Below are 25320 nucleotides of genomic sequence, written 5' to 3' on the forward strand. Positions count from 1 at the left end.
AAACGAAGTAGCGGGCTTCGTCGTATTTTCACAGTAGCTTTTGGTAGGTTACTTTAGATAAGGTAAGGTTATGTTAGTTAATGCCCCGCAGGATTAGAGCCCCTCACAGGAGCTAGAAATAGGAGAAAAGCTACTATGAAAATACGACAAAACCCGCTACTTTGTTTTCTTTTCATGATCTAATATTTCTTGTCTAAAGGGTGTTGACAACCAACTCCTGAATAAATATGTAATAGAAGTATAATAAAGTATCATTGTATATAAAAATGATTTTTTTTCAAGTAAAATAATAGAGAGAGGGGGGTGTATTAAATAACTGTGCTGACTTTCAATTGGGTATTTGAATATCAACCAATAGCGTCGTAAATATTAATACAGCCAAGTTGATACAAATGAGTTGATTTATCACATGTGCTATTTTGCGTAGAGTTTCTGAATTCACTGAACATCCTAAATATATAGGCCTTAGTGTGAATCTTGATAAAAGACCTTAAAACATAGTAACACATATATTTGGAGAGTTTTGCTCCAGGGAGGGAGGAGACATCGGCCTGTTTATTACACTAGTCCCCAAAGTTTTATAATAACAATTCTTATTAGTTGGCTTAACAACTTTTTGGACTTTTATTAAATTTTGATTGGTTAATTCATTAGTTTAAGTGTCCAAACGTTTCAACCACTAATTTAATCTACAGAAGGGGTAGTTTTTTTAAATTATCATTGGGGATGTACATTAATTTATCAGGCCAATGTCTTTAGCGTTTAGATTTGACCATTCTGTATATAGTTTTTTTTTCATAATACTTAAGATCAAAGTTATGAATAAAATTTTGAGGAGAATTATTTTTTTTAATTGTTTAGAAAGACTTTGAATAATGAAATTAGACAACTTTTATATTTATCTGTCTATTTATATAATATAATTAAAACATAAATGTGGCAAAAATGTATATATTAGAGGAAAACTGTCAGTTTTTGAGTAATTTCATTTTTGTCTTTTTTATCTCAAATCAAAGATAATAAACAGCTGAACTGATTGAATTTATTGTAATGTTTCAGTGAAGCTTTTTACTAGTCTTAAGATGGCCTCAGTTTATTTTAATATGAAGAATAAAAATGAACCATCCCTGTAATTATATACTTTCGAAAACAAAATTTCAGTAATAAATTGAATATATGGGGAAGTAGTTTTTTTTCTATGACTAAACTGCAAGGTTTCCCAGGACCCAAAATAACAAAACCCTTTATTTTCAATTTATTTCAAAAATAAGCGGGGGGGGGGGGTTCTGTCGTCAACTAGGCATATTAAGGAAACCGCCGTAATGAATGAATACTTTTTCCACAATATATCCCCAGAAAGCTTTAGAAAACTATTCACAAGAATTTATTGCCTGAAAAATGCATAACACTACACATGGTGTTCACATCTTGTACTAAATCAAATTTATTTAGAAAAAATTTAAGATAAAGGTAACATTGTTATGGAAATTACACGGTATTGTTTGTTAAGCTTCATTTATTAATACATTATGATATATTAGTAAATTAAAAAAACAACGAAAAATTTGTCCAAAAGAAGAGCCACAATAACAAGATCAAAAAAATTAAAAATATAATAAAAATTATAAGAAACAATGTAGATATGTTTAATATTCTACAACAATCATGTTACTTACTTTAATAATAGCCTTTTTAGTTTAAAAAAAGTGAGAGAAAAAATTAGGGGGTAGGGTGGTACCCTCCGCCAGAATAATTTTAAAACATCCCTAGACCTATGAGAAGCTTCACTTAAAAAGAAAACTGTGTATCGGTTCAGCAGTTAGCGAGATCCTTCAATATAGATAAAAAAAACCTAACTTTATATAATAGGAATCGAAAGTTAATTGTATAAATGTGCTATAGAATAGCTTCATATTTGCGATATTTTTCTTGCTGCGCTACTTATAAACAGATTTTTCCTTGTTATGTTATTAGGCATTATCAGAAGCAGCCAAAATGTCGTCATACAATACAAATGACCAATGATAGGCCATTGTATATTTTACCATTGGTCAATTACAATGTATACTGGCCTATCATTGGTTATTTGTATTGTATGACGTCATCTTTTTATACAGGCACTATCAGCTGCTTCGCATTAAAATCTCATAAAACTTGTAGTGTGTGAAATAGAATCCTCCAATCATAGTTTAGGCATTTATTTGAACTAAGAGCATATTTATGCTAATACTTTCATTCATGAAATTATTTTCAAAACAAGGATGACGCCATTCATTAAAGTCTCAATGTAAACCATTTTAATCAGTTTATTTAAAAAAAAGTCTGAGGTACCAACTCTAATTATAAAAAGCAAAATTTAGCTATTTAAAAAAATTTAAATAATTTTATGTGTAAATATGTAAATTAAAATATAAAAATGATTGTTAATTATTTTATTTTTATACATACATCAAAAAATAATATAAAAATTACCAAACTAATTTTTATTCTTTTATATTATTTTTCATAAAATAAGAGGCATGGCCTCGCTTTTTAATTTAGTGGGAAAAGATAAGGATCAAAAGGAATAAGACAATGGTCGATAAAATTGATGTGCATCCCCAATGATGATACACAAAATTACCACTTCTGTAGATTGCAATTGTTGGTTGAAATATTTGAACACTCAACTTAAGGAACCAACCAACCAAAATTTACTAAAGTCCCCAAAGTAAATTGTAAAACTTTGGGGACTAGTGTAATAAACAGCCCATTGTCCCCCCTCTCTCTCTGTGTGGCCACGATGTTTAATTTAGTGGGGAAAAGGGAAACATTTAGGCTACTAAAAGCATTTTATGTTGAAAAACAAAAGCATAAATTAGACAAAGTTACTGCAGAAAAAGTAGCTTTTTGTAGAAAGATAGTTTTTTATTTAAGGAAGATGATTAAAGTCCCTCAACCGTTTATGACGTCATTTGATAGCATAGCCAATGATTATTATACACTGTAATTGACCAATGCAATGGTAAAATTTATGCTGGCCTCTCTTTGGTTATTTTATCGTATGACGTCATAATCTGTTGAGGGACTTTAATCATCTTCTTTTTAAAGCAGCAAAAAGTAATGACCTTTTGTATGATATTTATGTATTACAGTTTACTGTCCTTTTATTAAATTTCAAATTTTTTGTTAAGTGCATTAATTATCTCTGGTTGCATTTGAACCTGATAAAAGGTAAAAGTGGGAGGTAGGGTGTGCTAAAATTCCGTAAAGGTTTAAGTTTTAAGGCTTAAAAACAGTAGTAGAACGATGATATTAACTAAATATGTGTATTTCTTATTGAAAAGAACAACAACAAAAAATTTTAAGTTAACGTAAATTTTATCGTTCTATTACTGTTTTTAAGCCTTAAAACTCACACCCTTACGGAATTTTAGCACAACCTACCTCCCCCTTTGTATATCTCTTTTTAGTAGCGAAGCTACTCTGTAACTCACTATGTCTGTCCGTAACGATAAGGAGGAATATCATTCTTATTTAAACAAAAACTCATTTTTATGCTAAAATGTGGTTTAATTTTGGTTTTTAATTTTCTTTTTTTTCCCCGAGGTAGTCATTTTTTTCCCCGAGGTAAACTTTAAAATTTAAAACAAAAAAAATTTTCCAAATTAAATAGAAAAAATCTTTGAATTATTGGCCAATTTAAGTTCAAAGATTATTGAAATGACTACCTCGCGGAGAAAAAAAGAATATTTACATCCACTATTTAAGGGGTCGTATATGTGAGAATGTGATTTTACAGCTGATAATGAAGGTAGACAGCTGATTTTTTTCAATGAAGATTGCAATGAATCTAGTCTATACATTTTTATGTCCTCATGTCTGTCGTTTATGCTTTTTTTAAATGTTTCGCAGTTTTTCCATTTTCTCTCTTTCTGTCCTTCGTTATGAAATCTGAACATATGCTCTCAATCTCACTTTGTCCGTTTGTCCATTCCGTGATTTTTTTTTTCGTGCTTTGCTGCCATCCTTGTTTTATATCTAAGTTGAGTTAAGGACAGTTTGACATAAAGCAGGCCTTTGATAGACATTACATTATCAATCTAAAGAAATAAAGCTTCTGTAAAAAGAACAATATTTTATAGATAACTTTAGTATAAAAAATTTGATGCACATTTTATGGAAAAAAAAAAAATGAGGGAACTTTTAATGCAGTTTAGTATGGGTACAAAACTGCAATTTTGTCGTTTTTTCTTTCCTATATAAAGGAGGTAGGATGCCTATTTGTTTATTGTCCTTCCCTTAATAGGGAATCATTCTATAGGACCCACCAAGACAAATTAGGGGGGGGGGCTTTCAGTTGTTTGTTATTAATCAATAAACTATTTTATAAAGTAGTAAGCTTTTTTGTCAGTAGTTTTTAACTATTTTGGGGGAGAGTATCTTCACCCTCCCAAAAAGATTACTACCACCCAAAAAAAAAATTTTCACACTTTCTTTCTAATTGTAAATTGGGTGGGGGAGGGCGACTTCTAACCTTCTCACCAAAAGTGCCCTCACAGGCTTCTAGGGGCGTAGCCAATTGTATTTTATATTGAAATAAAAAAAACCTAGAAAAATGCTTAATTTTTTTTATAATATGTTGAAATAGTTTTTTAAAAACTACAAAAACTTTTTCATAGAAACACCTATTTAGAATTTATTATACTTATAATCCATAAACATTATCATTAAATGACTTTATTTTTCACAAAATGTAAGCCCTTTAAACTTTGCTAGTTGGGCTTTAAATCCTATATTAACAAGGATGACAACATCCATAAAAGCGAAGCTTTAACTTCAAACTGTAGAATGAACGAACATGAACACTTTTAGAGTGTCAAAACGAATCTTAATATATTTTTTGTTAACACTATGTGTAAAAACTCTCCAAATTATACCTAACTATTGCAGGAATCATAATCGAAAGTTTTCAATCGGGAAAAAATCAATTCTATGCTTCTAAAAGAAAACAGTAAAAGTGTCTAACTATGACGTCAGAAAAAATTAACAATTAACCAATGAGAAGCCAGTATTCACAATGGTAAAATATATAGCGGCCACTCATTGGTTAATTGTTAATTTTTTTCTGACGTCATAGTTAGACACTTTTACTGTTTTCCTTCTAAAAAGTTAAAGTAAGTTATATAATCAAAGAGGAAGCACTACCAAAAACAAAAGTACAAAAACAAGAACGATTATGTCCGGATTTGTCCACAGGTAGCGCAGCATTATAAGGCTACAAGGCTCTTTAGTCAGTTTGTTCATCCATTAGGCGGGAGGGGGGTAAAGGGAGGGAATGGGGAATATCGTTATTTCAGCCCGCTGCTAGTTTTACTTTATTATAGAACGTGTAAATCTAACAATAAATTAGCTGCGCTACTTATAAGGAATCGATTAAAATAAATAAAGAAACGATATACATAAATATATATAGTTAATAAAACTAGCGAGAGAGTGAGAGAAAATAGTACTAATCAATTATTCTAAAGAAAAAAATAAGCTGATACCCTAACACAGAAAAGTATTGGTGTTCTAAAATTTAAATAGATCAGTAGCTTCTCTATAATTAAATTTGTCCGTTTGTCCGTCCGCCAAGTCTTACTACTTTAAAGTATTCAAATATATACAGAAAAAAAATGTTTCTTCGCATAAAGTGAAACTTCTTGAACTTAAAGCCATTTTTACTTTTTCCAACGATAGTTTTTATTAGAAAAGCCCTTTTCAAGTACCTGCATAGCTTTTGGTCCTGTCTCTCTCTCTCTCTCTCTCTCTCTCTCTCTCTCTCTCTCTCTCTCTCTCTCTCTCTCTCTCTCTCTCTCTCTCTCTCTCTCTCTCTCTCTCTCTCTCTCTCTCATCTATAGGACATAATCGTCCTTGTCTATTCTAAAATAATTCTCTATCCCTAACACATCTTGACAAATTGGCAGAAAACATTAGGTAATATTAATCTCATGCTTTTTTCTCTTACTTTCTTCTTACTTGGTAGTACGTTGCAGGGAGGGAGGGGACATAGGGCTGTTTTTAACACCAGTCCCCAAGGTTTCATAATAATATTTTCTAATTTGTTGGCTTAACATCTTTGGGGACTTTCATTAAATTTGATTGGTTGGTTCATTAGATCCTTGGTACATTGCAGGGATTAGACAATATATATCAATTAATGTTCCTTCACAAAATTTTAAACATACAAATATTGGGATAAAGATAAAGGTGTAGATTTTAAAAAGCACTTGCTTTTTAACTAGAACAGATATTAAAGTATGGCTTCGAAACCGATTAATATCTGCTGAATTAGAACCGGTTCTCAGCCATATTGAAAAAGCATATATCGTTCGTATTATGGTCAAATTTCTATGAATATGGAAATGAATAATCATTATATTGATACCAGTTTTGTTAATCTGAAAATTTTTTCGTTTTCCTGGCTGCGGAAAGCTGTCTATAATAAGATGCGATAAATAGATCTTAGTTATAAGTATCAAAACAGAAAATTTAAAAAATAAATCAGATTAAAGAAAACCGTTGCAAAAAAATGATGATCTTCAATTTCAAACTAAATGTAATACAATTTATTTGCCTAATAAATTTCTCTTTAATATAAAATAAGAAATATTTACTTATAATAACAGCAAAGTTAACCTACCAACTACGTTTCAGTCAGTCTTATTCTGCATCTAATTTAGATATTTCCCCTTTAAAAATAATCTAAAGCATTTTCATCAATTTAAAAAATGTTTAATAATATTAGTTCTGTATTTAAAGTTTTTACATGAATATTTATTGTTTTTAATGTAAAATCAATTATGATTAATTAATAAAATTATATAATTATGCTTTCTCTGTTCAAATTGTTAAAACAATGAGACTGTCTGGTTATTGTCAGGGATCTAAAGGGATAAGACAATATCCGATAATTAATGTACATCACCCATGTTGATACACAAAATTACCCCTTCTGTAGATTACAATTAGTGGTTAAAACGCTTGAACACTCAACTGAATGAACTAACCAATAAACCCATGATTGTTAAGCCAACGATAAAGGAAACATTTTCATAAAATTTTGGGGACCAGAGCTAGATCTTTAAATCGTTTTAGAGGTGCGCTGAATCGGGGCGATTCAAAGGTGAACCGGAGGTGCGCTGATGGTGCCACAACTACTGCTATAAAACATGGATTTTTAAAAGGTTTTCGGCGCGGTGTTGCTAGATCACTGGCGACACTCAATAAAATATTGATCCACGCCAGTACAACTTTATTACTTAAGCCGTGTCAGTACCGTATTTTATATAAAATGCTGTGTCACTACGGTATTTTATATAAAACAATATATAATTTATTTTAAAAATAACTATAAAAATGTTTTCACGATAGTTTTGCAATAAAATATTAAAGTAATTAGAAAAAAATATTTATTTATTAAATAAATCACCCTGGATTGGCGCACCAATGGTATTTGCTGAGTACCATTGGCGCGCTGGTACCGCGCCACTGGCCGCGCCGATTCGCCCCATGCCATTTCGATTTAAAGATTGGTATTAATAATCTGATGCGCTGAAATGAATTGCCCCGGTTCAGCGCACCTATAAACAATTCAAAGATCCAGCTCAGTGTAATAAGCAGCCTAATGTCCCCTCCTTTCCTCCCTGGGACTGTCTAGTTATTGTTCTTATTTAATCTGCTAAATTAATAGGCCAAACTCCATGAAAAGAAAGGAAATAATGTTTGTGTATAAAATCATATAAAAAGCTAAAATGAAAAGAAATCCAAAACTGGTTGAGACACATAAATAAAAGTATCTTTATATAAAGTTCAGAGAAACAGGAATTTGCAATTTTGCAACTTACATTATTTTTCATGGAAGTTGTTTATAGACCTATAAAAAAATGAAGTTGTACAATACAAATGACCAATGACAGGCCAATAAACAGACTAAATTACCAATGGTAGGCCAGTATACATTTTGATTGACCAATGGTAGGAGAGTATGACGTCACTTTTTATAGTCACTGTAAAAAGCTATCATGCATAAATGTGATTGTCATTAAAAAAAGTACGCTTTTTCTACATTTCAGGAGACTAAACTTCAATTTTAATCCCTATAAACTTTTTCCTATATACATTGTAATTTATGAAGTGTGATATGCGACTAGGGATCATAGAATAATATGGAGAGAAACAGTGGCGTGCACAGCGATTAACCAGGGGGGGGGGAGTGAAAAAAAGGCGAAGAAATGCCTTCCCAATTTAAATTTTAAGAAGGTTGTTGACACTCCTCTACCGCACGCCAATGCACTGGATACAAGTATGATGAAATAGCAAAAAAATTAATAATTCTAAGGGTACCTATCACTTTTTTTATTTCCAACGAATTTGATTTTGCTGTTTTGCTGTTTTGCTGTAAAGGACAAAAGCGATGCTTTCCTATTAATAGGGACAGTCTGTATGTATTTCCATAATATATAGCTTTTATCATAAGCTTGTCATGATAATTCCTGTGACAGCTAGGTACAATTAAATTCGTGTAGCAACTGTTTTAGTTATTTATCGCATGGTATTAAAGACAGCTTTCCGCGGATATGAAAATGAAAAATTATGAGGTTAAAAATAGTTTTGTTAGCCCCGAGGGACCAAAGGACCGGGCTAACAAAACTAGCATTAATTTTATGATTTTTATTTTGAATTCGTTGAAAATTGTCTGTAATATGATGCAATACATAATTGTATAGTATTGCTCAGAACCGGTTTTAATTCAGCGGATATTAATCGGTTTCGAAAACAAACTGGAAAACCATTACCAGACTTTTCCATATTGAATGAGTTGCTACTTTGACATTTCATGTTTTTGATTGGCTGATCTTTGATTTTTATGGATTTTTACATTCTTGTTTTTGTAATAAGGTGAAAGAATATAAAACATTATAGTTAAGGAACTAATTAATTAAAAATATAATATTGTTAGGTGAAAGAATAATTCTAAGAACAATCAAATAATATTTTTAGTTTTTTTTTACAATAGTTAATGTGATGAAATAACTGTTTGAACTTCTTAAAAGCAAAGTTGTTCAAAATTTTAGATAAATAATCTTTGTTTTTCTTGTCATGATTAATATTATGCTGTAACTCCTAGGGGACAAAAATTGAACTTGAAATTTTCAAAGCTAATTTTCTCAAAAAAAACCTTGTTAGAATATTTTAAAAATTTTAGGATTTAATCTTGATTTAAATGTCTAAAACATTTTTTGTTTTCCATTTACACTTCAAGACAGATGTGGGCTGTACATCAATTTATCGACCATTGTCCTTTTATATCCCTGATAAGTATTGTAATTCTATTTTCAAACTTTCTATGATTATAAAATATAAAAGGACTGCACTGCATTTGTGTATCTGCCATTTGCCATAAATAAAGCTTAGTCTGAAATATTATCACATAAAACCAAGAAGGGGGAAAAGTATCTTGAAAACTTGTTGTGAAAGTACAATAAAATAAATAAAAAGCTGAAATGAACCAATTTTTTTTTAAATGAAATGGCTTTTATGTTCATTATTTTTGTTTAAATGTTCAAGAGTTCAAGAACGATGAAAACTGCAGAACTCCTGAAATAAATTATTTTACCAGAAAGATTTCACAAAATTGAATACAGTTTTAGGATGTAAAGAGTAGCTGCGCTCCTACACAGGATATTACAAGATTGCTTTTAAGTTTGATGCCTTTATGGGCCTATTAGTTGTATTTATGTCTGTGGACAAGATATTAATGTGCAAAAAGTTTTTCTCATATGAGGTGCAATAATGTAAACTTTGTTAGACAACATTAAAGAGTGATGGAATTACAGAATTTTTTGTTAGAAAAGAAGGTGTATCAACTTTTTTTTTATGGCTAGCTGGTTCTTTTAGTAAGTAGTAGATGTAAAATTTTTCATAGAATTCAGATATGCAATCGGTTTTTTTGTAGACCTCTTATTTTTTAAGTAATTTAAGTTTTTTAAAAAAATAATTAAGTCGGTTTTAAGGTACTAAAACGCAACAAAATAAAAGAAGAAAATGGCCAGTAAGAACAAAAATAGTAAGATCTTTAATTTGACACCTTACTTTTAAAATTCTGTTGAGTAATTATTGAAAAAATCTATTTTTTTAACCTCGGTTTAATAAAAACTTTAGACCTAAATATTTTCTCAAACAGACTAAAAAACATGGGTTCATATATACCTTTAGAATCAGAAAAATATTACGAATCCATTGTAAGCAAAATTGAAAAAAAGTAAAAAATTAAAAAAATATAAAAATGGCCAATTGTATTTTTTGTTCTGGCAACACTATCGTCTTCCCTTTTTTACCCCTCTTTACCCCCTCTATACCCCCTTACCATTTTTATACCCAATTCAAAAGTTAAGACGTTGCCTGTACAATATAATATGAAATTTTCATATAATTCCTTTTATTGTAGTTTATATACTATATTGTAAACTTTTTTTTTCAATTTTGCTTACAATGGATTCGTAATATTTTTCTGATTCTAAAGGTATATATGAACCCATATTTTTTTACTTGTGAAATGATAAAATTGAGTTCAAAGTTTTTATTCTCGTGGGTTTAAAAAAATCGATTTTTTCAATAATTACCTGACAGAATTGAAAAAGTAAGGTGTCAAATTAAAGATCTTACTATTTTTGTTCATAATGGCCATTTTCTTTCTTTTTTTTGTTGCATTTTAGTACCTTAAAATCGACTTAATTTTTTTTTTTTAAACTTAAATTACTTAAAAAATAAGAGGTCTACAAAAAAACCGATTGCATATCTGAATTCTATGAAAAATTTTACATCTACTACTTACTAAAAGGACCGGCTAGCTATAAAAAAAAAAGTTGATACAACTTCTTTCAATATTGTGAATCCTCAAATTTTTGCTTTCTCCTTGAACACCTCTTAAAAAGTAATATATTTCTTAACTTGAAGATAAAAAATCTTTCTTATTCTGAAGCACTAACCCTGTAACAATATTTTATAATGGTTTAAATTTAGTACCAAATTATCAGAATTTTTTTAACTAAAGAAATTGGTTTTAAAGGGACTGTGAACGTAAATTTTTCTCATCTTAATATCAAATCTTAACATTATCTCATTCATAATATCTCACAGATAGAGCAAAACGCGCTTTTGTTTGCTTAAAAAACGGCTTTTTCCGACGATTTTTATAAGGTACGGGGAAAGGAAGAAATTTTCCGTATTATATAAAATGTACATTAAATTGCTTTTTTCTCCCATTATAGCTAAAATTAAACTTTTTCACATAGTTCTAGACTTTTCCTAACAGTTAAGCTGACTTTTAACATAATCCTTGCTTTAATCCAATGTATAGTTACTTAGAAATTGATAAAATAAGCAATATTTTTTTATTGAAAACCAAATACAATAACAAAGCCAGAAACAGTTTTTTTATTAGTATCCAATTAACTTTAAATGGCTCATCTCTCGCCCACCTTTAATTACAAATTTGTAAATAATAAAGACGCAATATTTCTTTATAAACAGTCTGATAAAAGTGTAAACTAATTCTCCAAAGTGGGTTATTTATTGTTCAACACAATAAAAAAAGATATTATTATTTTATATAACCTATGAGATTCAACCCTTTGTAGACAGTGAGGTATTTTTTTGTCAATAATACGAATTTAAAATATGTCTTTATTACCTAATTACTACGTTATAAAAAAACGAATTGGCAATTTTATAGCATAAAATAAATCCTTAACAGTAAGTAAATTGTTTCAACTATATATGACAAGTTAAATATCCCTACAAACATTATAAGAAACAAAAACGTTCAGATTTTCCCTGTTTTTTCCTTTTTCCCTCTCAAAATACCATAAAATCAAGGCATTATTTCTGGATATTTTTGTGAATAGGATATTTTTTGTTGATCAGTGTAGTGAAATGTGCTTAGTAAATGTTAAGATTTGATAATCAGATGAGAAATTTTTACGTTCACACTCCCTTTAATCTATATTCTCTTATAAATAGGGAAAGTAAGAACAAAGTAATAAAGGGTTAACTTCAGCGTTAGTAGTAGTAGTAGTATTATTGGCAGTAATTTTAAAACGCTTATCAAAAGGTAAAAATTATGAACTTACAATAAATAAAAATTCTGCCAGTCATTCTTTGTAATTATGTTCTTGAAATTTAAATTTTACATTAATGAGTAAGTTTTTAATTTTCTTTTTTAACAGTTTTTAATTTCCTAAAAACAGGGATACAGTGATAATCAAATTATCTTTTTCTTTGACTTCTCTATGAGAATGGTTACTGAACATTGTAATTTATAAGTAGAGGGTAACCTACACATTTTTTGCTGACAAAAATTTTTTGGCTCATAATTATTTTTTCTGGGCAATATCCAAGGAATGGGTGAGTGATACTTTTCTTCAAATAGCAGAAATCCTACCCTAGACCAATATATATTTTCTGTTAATATAATGAAACAATCAGTCTAGCTGTTTATGAGATCTTATCAGACATTCTATTACTTTAGTAAAGGATAACAAGAAGCTCACACAAACAGTGGTTAATTCATTAAATAGGATATCATCATTTAATATTATCCAAACATATTTTAAAGAACGTGTCCTAACTTATGTGATTTTCTTTTTAAAGTAGCTAGTCGGTGCTTTTAGTAAGTAGTAGATGTAAAATGATCTATAGAATTTAGATTAAAGTAATTTAATTTTTATAATTAAGTTGGTTTTAAGGTACTAAAACGAAAAAAAAATTGCCATTATGAACAAAAACAGTAAGATCTTTAATATGACACCTTACTTTTTTTAATTCTGTTGAGTAATTAATGAAAAAATCTATTTTGTTGAACCTCATTGAATCAAAACTTTGAACTTTTGGAGCTCGTCACGAATGGGTTAAAAAATCACAAAAGTTAAGACACGTTCTTTAATTATCTTTCCAGATTTTTCTGTTTGTACATTTTTTAGTTTTATATTGTAAGCCTAATATTTTGCTTTATTGTTAAAGTTTTGTACCTTTTGTGTAAATGTCATACAAATATCATGTCTATTGCAATAACCAGACATAAAGGGATAAGATTATACTTCACAAAATTGGTATTAGTTAAGTAAGGTTTTTAAAGCTTTATTGTGAAGATGTTAGGTCTTCATTTTTTATATCAAAATATGTATATGCAGTAAATTAAAATATTTTCTTAATATTGTAACAATCTCATCCTATTCAGATAGAGAGAGAGGGGGGGGGGACAATGAGCTGTTTATTACACTAGTTCCCAAATTCTTATATTAATGTTATATTTGTTGACTCAATAACTTTTGGGACTTTTAGTCAATGTTGATTGGTTGGTTTATTAAGATGAGTGTCCAAACATTACAACCACTAATTGTAATCTACAGAATGGATAATTAGGTGTATAATCCTTGGGTAAGTACATCAATAAATTGGCCATTGTCCTATCCCTTTATGTCCCTGCATCCTATACTTTTTACTACACAGACAGATGTGTAGCTGCATGCGCAGCCACCAAGCCCTTCTATAAAGTACAAATCGTTCACTAATTTTGCTCATTTACTCATCACTCAATTCCTGAGACAATACATCTGTATACGATATACGAAAATATTATTTCCAATTCAACACTGACCTAATTTTTATCAAAATCTTACAAAATATGGAAAGGTGCATTCTGATATAGAAACTAATATTATTAAACAATACAGGGATTGACAAAGATGTAAAAAAAGCTTAGGTGTTCAAGCATTCAAGCGCAGTTACAACTTTTATTCATGATGATACTTTATTCAAGGCTTAGACCCTTTTACCTTTGCTACAATTAGGAGAAAAGTTAACCTGGGTAATGTCTAATTCTTAATTTAATATCCATTATCTTAATATAAGCTTCATTTTATTTTTGCAATTAAATCATTATTATGTACTGTACATGAAAAGTTAATCTGGGTAAAATCCAAAATTATTTAAGGAGCTACACTATTCTTATCAGTTCAATTAGCACAATATTTGTTCAATTTTAAGACATTAATTAAATTTAAGCCCCTTATCTTATCTTAATTTAATTTTCATCTTATTTTTGCAATTAAAAGAAGATGATTAAACTCCCTCCACAGATTATGACGTCATACGATAAAATAACCAATTAGAGGCCAGCATAAATTTTACCATTGGCCAATTACAGTGTATACTGGCCTCTCATTGGCTATTCTATCGTAAGACGTCATAATCTGTGGAGGGACTTTAATCATCCTCAATTGAATCATTATTATGTACCTTATATGAAATGTTAATCTGGGTAAAATCCAAAATTATTTGAGGAGCTTCACTACCCTAATTGCTTCAATTTGCAAAATATTTGTTATATTTTGAAGTATTAATTTAACTTAAACCCTTTATCTATTTTTGCAATCAAATTGTTATTTGCACATTACAAATGTTTACTTGAGAAGAATACTAATTTGATATCATATCCTTATATAAATGAGGCAGGGTGTTGATTTCTATATTTGTATTGAAAAATACTGCTGAACGAAGAACGAATTGTTTTTTTTCTGCTTCAATTTGTTTTTATAGGTCCCCAAATGATTTTTATTTATCCCCACTAACTACGAAAAAATCAACCCCTTTAGACTTGTCTTATTTTAAATTAAAATTCAAGTTGGTATAATGACTTAATTAAGTTTTTGGAGTTTTAAGGAGCGCAACCACTAGCAATTAGTGTAGGAGGGGTCAATAGCAAATCAATTTATAAATCCTCCGATCTTATCCTTTCGATAAACAAAAAACTCTTAATATATAATTTGAAAATTGAGGGAAGATAATTTTAACACACATCTCCTATCTCTGTCTATCTGGATTTAATAGATAAAAAATCAATAAAGGATTAATCTATATGTACTCTTCTTTATCAACAAATAGGAATACATTTTCTTTAAAATATTTTAGATATAATATTTGATATGTAAGTCTAGAGCTGGATCTTTAAATCATTTCAATGGTGCGCCAAATCGGGGTGAGCACAGCATTTTACGAAATGCCGCGCTGTGATTGGCTGAAATTCAGCGCACCCCGATTTGGCGTACCATTGAAATTATTTAAAGATCAAGCTTAGGTCAAATAACAATTACAAAAAGTATTTTTAGCCTTACTATTCAAATAATAATCACATTTCCCTCTATACAAACATACCATTTTATTTGTAAATTTAAATAGTTATTTATCCCTTCGTATTAAAGGCAGCTTTCTTCGGATATTGAAATAAAAAATTATAAGATAAAAATCAGTATTGTTGAAGGCCGGGGCAAAACAAAATGATATTAATTTTATGATTTTATTTTAATATTCTTGGAAAATTTCTGTAATACGATGCTACCCATGATTTTTCAATAAGGCTAGGAACCGGTTCTTATCCAGCGGATATTAATCAGTATCGAAGCCATACTGGAAAGTATGTTATAAGATAAAAATTGAAGACCAATTAAATGAAACCTAAAATTTTTTAAAAATTCTTTTTGTATTTTTATACTATTAGGGGGGATGAAAGGGGTGAAGATTAATACTGAAATATATATTTTAATCTATATGTCTATCCGTGTGTTTATTCTGCTCTTTCCTTGATTAATTTTCTATTAAATGTATATTAAAACTTATACAATATAAAATTTCAGCTGCTATATACATTTCTAATTATATTTTTTATAGCAGTAAATAGAGCTTAGCTACTCTACATATAATAATAGAAGCGCAGAAACTTCATACTTAGGTAAAGGCAATTGCGCTTTTCATGTAAAATATATTATGAACTTATTATTAGTTATATGATTAAATTTTGAGTTGAATGATTGTATTTTTGATATGCAGAAAAGGATGTTTGTGTGTCTGTGTGTGTGTTTGTGTGTTTATTTGTACCAAAGGATCTCGCTAACCGCTCAACCGATCGGGTTCTCCTTAACAGGGTAGCTTCTCATAGGTCCCGGGAAGGTTTATAACTATTTTCCTGGGGGGTGGGACACCCCCAACCCCCCCAAAAAATGAAAAATCCCCCCCCGTAGCCGCTAGTTCATGATAAAGAGAGGGGACATTGGGCTGTTTGTGTTTATTTACTAGTCCCCAATATTTTAGCTTGACAACTTTGGGGACTTTTATTGAATTTTAAATAGTTGGTTCAATAGGTTGAGTATCCAAATGTTTCAACTACTATTTATTTGTAATATACAGAATAGGTAATTTTGTGTATCATCATTGAAGATGTACAACAATTTATTGATCATTGTCTTATCCCTTTTGGATCCCCGGATAAATTAATCTTAAACCAATCTTTTTCTTAAATATGATTTCACACAATATGATTACGGGTTTAATACTAATTTATCCTCCGTTATACGATCCCTGACTATATAAATCCTGTTGCACAATTTGTTTTCATAATTATTCCTAGAAATTCTGGTGCCCTGAAAGGAGTAAAGCTACTCTTTCCAAACCACTCAGCTTTTCCGCCAATCACATTATCACTTTATCTGAAATATAAAAACAAGGATTATTATTAAGAAGAGCAGCAATAACTAGTAAGCTTGCAGCGTTATAGAATTTATATATGATAAGTCCATTAAATTTTGATGTACAAATTCTAATCAATAATGCAAAGTAGAATGATGTCTGTCTGTCTGTCTGTCTGTTAGCAGGTCTGTCCCTTAAGATCTCGATAACCACTGAAATGATTGGATTCTACTCTTAAGGGAATATACCTACTGGCCCTGTGGTGGTTTTAGGCTATTTTCTTGGGACAACCCCAACCCCCTCTAAAACAAAAAAATCCTACAGCAATTTTTTTAGGTTATCTATAGCTCTAATAAAAATTCTCTTAAGGAGGGTTGACTTCCCATTACCTCATAGGGCATTGTCTGTGGCATAAGATACTAACTTTAAAATGCCTAAGATTTTGGCAACTACTAGACCAATTAAGTTATCAATTTCAGACATGCTTCACATTGGTCGCGTGATGGTTTTAGACTATCAAATAAGTCAGGTTTCATGTTATTTTTCTGTCTTTCCCTGTTACTTCAACAAAAGTCCTTAGATGTAAGAGGCGCAGCCGCTAGTTATGTATAATAATATATGTATGATACATGTGGAAGTATTGAAAAGGTGAAAAAATGCAAAAAGTTATATTTGTACATTTTGATTTCAATATTTTTTTTAATGATAATATAGATAAGATATCTACAGTGTAAAATTTGAAGATTTGGACAAATCTTCTAGCAAATGAGAACTATATTTTCTGCCCATATCTTCTTCTTAGCGAGACCCTAGAAGCTAGGAGCACAACCACTAGTTTGTTAAAGAACACTGACGTCAGTCTATTTTAACTATGATTGTCCAAATGAAGGATTTATGGAGTTTCGCCTTTCAGACGCCCTCATTCTTGTTATCGTTATTCTAGAAATCAAATTTTTTAAATCAAATTTTCGCCTGTAAAATTATTTTCTTATTTTATGTTACTTTCCTTACGTGAATATAATCTTAATATCTGCAAGAAAATGACATTTTTGACATAAATGCTTGACTTACAAAATTGAATGAAAACAATAATGGCAAATGTGTATTTTGTCCGCTAATGTTTTTCGTGAATTTTTGTAGTTGAAAACAATGGATTTTTATAGAAAAGGTGCAACATTTAAAAAAAGAAGATTATTCGAAAAAAATTTGAAAAAATTAAATATATAAAAGTACAAACAACACTTTTAAAATTATCGGCAATTCATAAATAATTCAAACAATGCGAAGTTCTTTATTTTTTTGATGTTTTTAAAAAACAGTTTTGCGTATGTTATCTTTAGTGTAAAAGGATTAGATGATCTAATGTTTATTTAGCAGAAAGGATGTCACTCATAGAGTCTGTTTTAGCCCTAATAGTCAGGGAGGGAGGGGACATTAGACTGTTTATTATATTAGTCCCCAAAGTGTTCTAATAACGTTTTCTTATTCGTTTTCTCAACCATTTTAGGGACTTTTAATGAATTTTGATTGATTGGTTCATAAAGTTGATATTCCAAACGTTTGAACAACTAATTGTAATCTACAGTAGAGATAATTTTGTGTATCATCATTAGGGATGAACATCAATTTATCGGCAATTGTCTTATCCCTTTAGATCCCTGCTTAGCAGTCATCAATAATGACAATATTCAAGTAAGCGAATGTTAATATGATAAATTTCTTTTCATAGTAGTAAAAATGAAACAGTCTTTTTAAGTTTTAATATTAACAAAAAAAATCTCAATATAATCAAAAATAAAAGCCTGAAAATGAAAATATTATTTTGAATTTTTCTTTTAGATTAAAAATGCAGAGGAAAAATTGAAAATTAGTGAGATTTTACAAATTTATTTGAAACGCAAACATCTAATGATTCAAATAAAGAATATTCTATCCTATTCCTATTGTATGAAGTAGTAAGGATTTCTGTCTATAGCTTAAGATTTCGATCAGTATTGAACCGATTGAGTTTTCCTTTTTATGGAAACTTCACAAAGGACCTAAATGGGTTTATACTATTTTACTTTTAGATTGGAATGGTTTTAGCCCATTTTTTTCCCCTTTCCTACCCCTTCAAATAGAGCCTCTAAGTGCTAGAGGTACAGCCGCTGGTATAATTTAAAGCATATCCCAATATGGTAGCTGTCTATAGTGCCCTAGCAAAATGGGGATAGATGTCAGTGCTTTTGGCCTACCTATTCTAGTGACGTCAGGATCTACCCTGTACACTATCTCTTTTTAGGGTATTTCTTTCCCCTTCCCTTTCTATTTCCCTCTAATAAGAATAGGTAGGCCAAAATATGTGACATCTTTTCCCATTTTCTTAGGGCACTAAACACAGCTACAATAGTTACAACAGTTTGTAACTCCAATATCTCATATATATATTCAAATATATAACCTAATAGTATGATGCATCGTCTATATCAGATTATATGTATATGCAGCTCTAGATCTAGTAAAAGAAATATCTAGTTATTTATACAAAACAGTTTCAAATTGGTTCCTAGCAAATATTTCAAATTATAAAATGATAGTTACACTATTGTAAGTTAATTATTTCTTGACATATTTTGAAATTACATTATCATTTTATCATGGGTTTTGTTCCTTGTAAATACATTTTATGTATGTATTGTAAATAAATTATTAAATATAATAATATTTCGAATGATAATTTCTAGTTAAGTCGGACGTATGGATCAATGAACTACTTTTTTTTTGGAGGGGGGGGAGGGTAATTGGCTTATTTTGGCAAATTATTACTATAACCTCCCTACCCCGGCCCCCTTTCCTATCAAAATATTAAAACCATTTATGAAAATTTCCAAAGTGGGAGGGGGGGCAGCCAAATTCCTAATTTTAAAGCACTATTTGTTGACAGTTTTATAGAAACCTAATTGTTCTGATTAATATGAACCTGTCATATACATGGAAATTTAATCAAATGCATTAATTAATAGGAAAACTGGTATAATCCCTCTAATTGATGATTAGATAACAAAACCCACCCCTCCTTTTTACAATTTAAAAAAACAATAAAATTTCTTGCCTATGAAATCTTTCCTTATTGGACCAAAACAGAAAAATTCTCAAAAGTTTGTAGTCTTTTTCAAAAGAAGTGAAAAAATATGTACATCTCAAAAATACAACAATAAAAGAAAAAACAACGGGGAAAAAATAACCAACGATTTAAATTAAAACTATTTATGCTCTGAAATTTGGAAATGCCTAATTTATGGCAGTTTGATATTAGAAAGGCGTTTGATAACATAATAATTACTTAAACTCAGACATGGTCAAAAAATTTATTTACATTCCAAATGCTGATACACAAAATTATCCCTTCTGTAGATAAAAATTAGGGGTTGAAACGTTTGAACACTCAACTGAATTAACCAACCCATTAAAATTCGCTGAAGTCCCCAAAAATATTAAGCCAAAGAATTATTAAAGGTTATTATACAGCTTCTACCAACAATGAAATTAATTCGGAAAAAAATAACGAAACCTATACGGGGTTTTCAGCTGTCGTTGGAGGGGGGGGCAACACATCGTAAAATTGACGACCTCTCCATTTGCCCCCCAAATATTATTTGAGATATATTTTGCTTGTTGGTAAAATCTTATTCCTGGTTATTATAAAACTTTAGGGACTAATTTAATAAACAGCCCATTGTCCCCTCTCTCTCTGACTTAAACTAAATTTTATCATGAGGCTTGTTTAATGCAATGAAACAAGTTGACCACTAAAATCATTTTATCTGTCAAATTTAATATTAATTATGTTTCTATACAAAAGTTATGATTTATTACAGTTTATTGTTGTTTTTCTGTAGTTCATTCTATTCCTTTTTGCTTCGTTTCTTGGGAAAAAAATTGTTCTTGTTTGATAATAATTTCATTTTCAGTATGCATGCATACTTCAAAACCAATTGATATCCGGTGGATAAGAGACGGTTCTCAGCCACACTGAAAAATCAGGTATTGCAACGCATTGTATCCAGTTGTTAGCCCGTGCCTTCGGCATTTCTGGGCTAATAAAACTGGTTTAAATCTTATAATTGTACATTTTTATATCCCAGGAAATCTATAAATAACTTTTAATTAACTATTAATTTAGAGAGATACGAGGATATGTTTTTGCTTTTGTTCGTATTGGCTGCTTCTGTCCATACGTCCGTTTTGATTTTTTTTTCATCATAAATTGAATCAAATTAAAATTGCATTATTACTATTAATCCTTTAATGTGAACTGTTATGAAAGTAAAAACTGTAAAATTATATTGTTTTAATTTAATGCGATAACATACAGGGAGTAAGAGAGGAGACAATGTATCGAATCTTCAATTTTTAGGAGTCTCATACTTCGGGTACTGGCTTAAAGGGAATATGCAAGAATTTAGCAGGTTCTGACTGACTTTGGGTACTAGCGCATCAAATACAGCTAACTCAGTGTGTTAGTTTTGAATATAGCAGACGGATATATTTGTTATGAGATGGCAGGTTTTAACATTTTTTTCCAAAAAATATCATTTCATAGATAAAAACTTTATTGTGATATTTGTGTAATAAACAATCCAAGAACCCTTAAATTTATGGTGGCATTTAAACTTTAGGAATATTGGTTGAACGAGTTCCAGGGATATTTTTCTAGTAATTAATTACAGAGAATGGTTACGTCAGTCTGATGTACAATTAATATAATTTTCAAATTAATGGTTTTTTTCTTGGAACTCTTTTCTTATTTTATACTTTTCAAAATTTTATTAACACACCCTTTACAAATGTCTTCAAATTTTCTGGATAAATCTGGATTTCATGGCCTTTCTTTGAAAACTCCTAAATTGAATTAATTGCCCATTGACCCTCCCTTACTCCCTGGGTAACTTACAAATCTTAATTTTCCAAATTGCTTCGCTTTCAAGGATGTTGTCATTCTTGTATGTGTATAATTGAAAGTAAATAAAATAAATTTCGACAGCGAGTTTTTTCATTCAAGATAAACATAATACATTGTCTGACGTAATTCTAGAAAAAATGACGTAAATTTTTCAAAGTTACAAATTGAACGAGTTGTAGCCTTACATTTTGCTGTTAAAGACTTGCAGCCGTTTGGTGACTCTTAGCTTTACGAGTTTTTAGTTTTGAAGAAAAGTTTAATTTTATCAGAGAGAAAGGGGACAATGGGCTGTTTATTACATTTGTCCCCAAAGTTTTATAATAGCATTTTCTTATTCGTTGGCTTAATGGCGCTCTGGTGCCTTTTAATGAATTTTTATTGGTTGCTTTATTAAGTTGAGTGTTCAGGGGACATTGGGAAGTTTATTACACTAGTACCTAAAGTTTCATAATAGCTTTTTCTTCGTAGTTTGCTCAATAATTTTGAGAACTCTCATTAAATTTTTATTGGTTGGTTTATTAAGTTGAGTGTCACAACATTTTATCAACTAATTTTAATCTACAGAAGGGATAAATTTATGTAACATCATTAGGGATGTACATCATTTTATCGGCCATTGTCTTATCCCCTTAGATCCCTAACTAGAAATACAGATTCAGACTGAAATGAAGGATTTGTGGGGTGATTTGTTTGTCTAAATTTTAATACATATTTAAGGTTTAATGTTTGTTATGGCTAAAGTAGCTACTTTAAAGTAAACAATTTGAAGATATTTTCACAAATTTTAGAGTATTTTAACAATTTAAATCATGATTTTTGTCATTTAGAATCGAAGATACTCTATAACAGTTTTTCTTTTTAAAGAAGCAGCTCACAGTGCCTAATAAAAAGATGACGTCATACAATACAAATTACTAATGATAGGCCAGTATATATTGTAATTGACCAATGGTATAATGTATACCGGCCTATCATTGGTCATTTTTATTGTATGACGTCATTCTTTAATAGGCACTCTAAGCTGCTTCCGTCAAAAATCGTAATTTGAGGTATGTTAGAATTGTCCTGTTGACTTTAAACTTTGCTTAATAAATTTCTAAATAGATAGAACGAATTCATAAACAACCCCTTTCTACGTGTAATTTATGAAGGTCTAAGTTAAACAGACAGGATATTCACAAGGAGTAGGGACAATGGGCTGTTTATTACACCAGTCCCCAAAGTTTAATAACAACGTTTTCTTATTCGTTAATTAGTTGATTCATTTAGTTGAATATTCAAACGTTTTAACCACTTAATTTTAATCTACAGCAGGGGTAATTTTTTTTGTCATCATTGGGGATGTACATCAATTTATCGGCCATTGTCTTATCCCTTTAGATCCCTGCAGGATATTGGTGAAATTGAAGATAAAGACTAGATTTCTCATTTCTTAGTCTGGATATTACTTTCCAGTGTTTGCATCAGACAACATAATAGAAAAAAAAAATAGCAAAAACATAGTATGGGTGAATACCTTAAACACAATACTACGCACAGTTATGATTTTCAAACAAAAGTCGTGAAATCAATAGGGTTGCTTGTCTGCAATAATTAGGATTTCAAATTTGAATGGCTCTGTATTTTATTCTAAATACGATTTATCAACTCGCGACCATAGCTTATTATGTATCGCATCCGTTTGTCGTTCCACTCTCGGCCCAACACCGCGTCATAACTAAAGAGGTAAAACAGACCAGGGAGTAAGGGAGGGGACAATGGATCGAATATTCAATTTTTAGGAGTCTCAGACTTTGGGGACTGGCTTAAAGGGAATGTGCAAAAATTTAGCAGTTTCTGACTGAATTTGGGGACTTGCGCATGAAATGCCGCTACTCGTGATGTATGTTTTGAATATTGCAGACGGGGAGAAGGGATAAGGGAAGTGGGGGCAAGGGAAATAAACACTCGTTGTGTTAGTTTGGAATGTAGCAGACGGGGAGAAGGGAGAAGGGAGGTGGGGGCAAGGGGCAAGGGAAATAAACAGAATAAAAAAGGGGAAGTCATATTCTTGCTAGCAGCTGGCCGGGTCCAATAATCTTGTAATATAAAAATCACACAAAAAAACCTCAATATATTTCATCAAAAACAAGTTGTGATTTCACTTTACATGACGCTATGGAAATCTATTATTCAATTAACAATCCCTTTATAATTTCCTACAAATTTATTAGATTAAACTGGATTTCATGCCCTTTCTTTGATAACTCTTATATTGAATTAATTGCCCATTGTCCCCTCCCTTACTCCCTGAAAACAGACCCCACTCATTACCATGCACAGTTAGGACTTATAAGACAAAAGTCATGGATTCAAAGGTTAGGTTGTTGGAAGTTACTTATCCTAATATCTTTAAGTGTTAGAGTATAGGATCCCATTACAAACGGATGATTCTCTGGATTCTCTAGCTGATCACTTAATAATCAAAGGAGAATTCTGCCCTTACAAGGTAAGGTAAAAAAATACGATTCATATATTCAAAATAATTGTCTATTTAAAAACTTTTGGATGATATTTTTTTATGAAAACACCTAAATAGCAATTAAGATGATTTATTGGGCAACTTTGATTGCTAATATTGGCTGGGTGGCAGTAATAGTAAATTATACAAATAGTTTAACCCTTACAGATCGGGGGGGGGGGGCTCAAAGGGTCCCCCCCCCTCTAGTTTTTTCAATCTCATTTTTATTGTAGGTAAGTTGGAGAGCTGTAACTTCATGACTTTTTAAGTTTAGTAATTATACGTCGGCAAGAGTTGATTTTATTAAGATATCTGGTCTGTGTCGGTCGTGGTGTCCGGTCAAAGTCGGTTGGGTAGCAAAAAAAATTAGAAAAAATTCTAAATAAATCTTAATTTCTACATTATGACTTTTGTGTATAAGGTAGAAACCTAAAATTTTTTTGGTGAATACTTAGATATCAATGACCTTCTGAAAAAAGTGGTGTTATGACCGTTTGACCGCTCCCTGACCGACTTTATGACCGATTTTTGTCCGGCTTTTACTACAGACATAAATCATAAATATCGTGGCTTCTATTACAGCTAGAGACCTATAATTTTTTTTGGTAAATCCTTGAGCAATATTAAACAGATAAAATATTAATTTGCGCCGCCAACCACCGTTTTACCGCCGTAACCGCCGAAAATGGCGGTTTCCGTTATTTTCCGTTTTTCGGCGATGATCAGAAAAATATTTTTTTTGTTATGAAAAATAAAAGTTCGTCCTAAAATTTGGTCATCCTAGCTGCAAAATTGGCCGCTCTACAGTTGTTTTAAAATTTAGCGGCTGGCCGCTAAAAAGCGGCTAAGGAGCGGTCTGGCCGCTATGACAAGAAAAAGTAATTTTCTCTAAAAATACACATAAACCACCAGAAAAAAATTTTACGTCTTTATCTGTACCAGGAGCTGAGATAGAGGGGGGGGCTCTTTGAGCCCCCCCCCCCCCCGATCTATTAAGGTGGGAATTGGGGCCCGATCTGTAAGGGTTAATAGTTATTTCTCGCATCGTATTATAAACGGCTTTCCGCGGATACAGAATGTACAATTATAAGATTAAAACTAGTTTTTTTAGCCCCGAGGTGCCGAACGCACCGACTAAAAAAACTGGTTTTATTCTTGTGATTGTACATTTTTATATTCGTAGAAAGCTGGATATAATTCGATGCTAGACATAGTTTTTTCGTATGGATGAGAATCGGTTCCTATCCACCGGATTCGAATGAATACGAGAAAGTTAGAATAAAGTACTTTTTGCTAGAGAGAGAGAGGAGACAATGGACTGTTGATTACACCA

At 30.6% G+C, this 25320-nt stretch overlaps 2 protein-coding genes across 2 annotated transcripts in view; one reads left to right on the plus strand and one right to left on the minus strand.

Moving 5' to 3' along the window:
- Positions 1-16567, minus strand: part of LOC145318667 (uncharacterized) — a 99161-nt gene extending 82594 nt beyond the window's left edge. The window contains exon 1 of the mRNA XM_080160105.1: positions 16483-16567. The gene's annotated coding sequence lies outside the window, so the exon portion shown is untranslated. The remainder of the gene's footprint in view (positions 1-16482) is intronic.
- Positions 10073-25320, plus strand: part of LOC145318658 (uncharacterized) — a 142795-nt gene continuing 127547 nt past the window's right edge. Inside the window, exon 1 of the mRNA XM_080160080.1 lies at positions 10073-10090. The gene's annotated coding sequence lies outside the window, so the exon portion shown is untranslated. The remainder of the gene's footprint in view (positions 10091-25320) is intronic.

Source organism: Acartia tonsa, chromosome 5 (genome assembly GCF_053477335.1).
Source record: "Acartia tonsa isolate MP-2025a chromosome 5, ASM5347733v1, whole genome shotgun sequence".
Classification (NCBI taxonomy): domain Eukaryota; kingdom Metazoa; phylum Arthropoda; class Copepoda; order Calanoida; family Acartiidae; genus Acartia; species Acartia tonsa.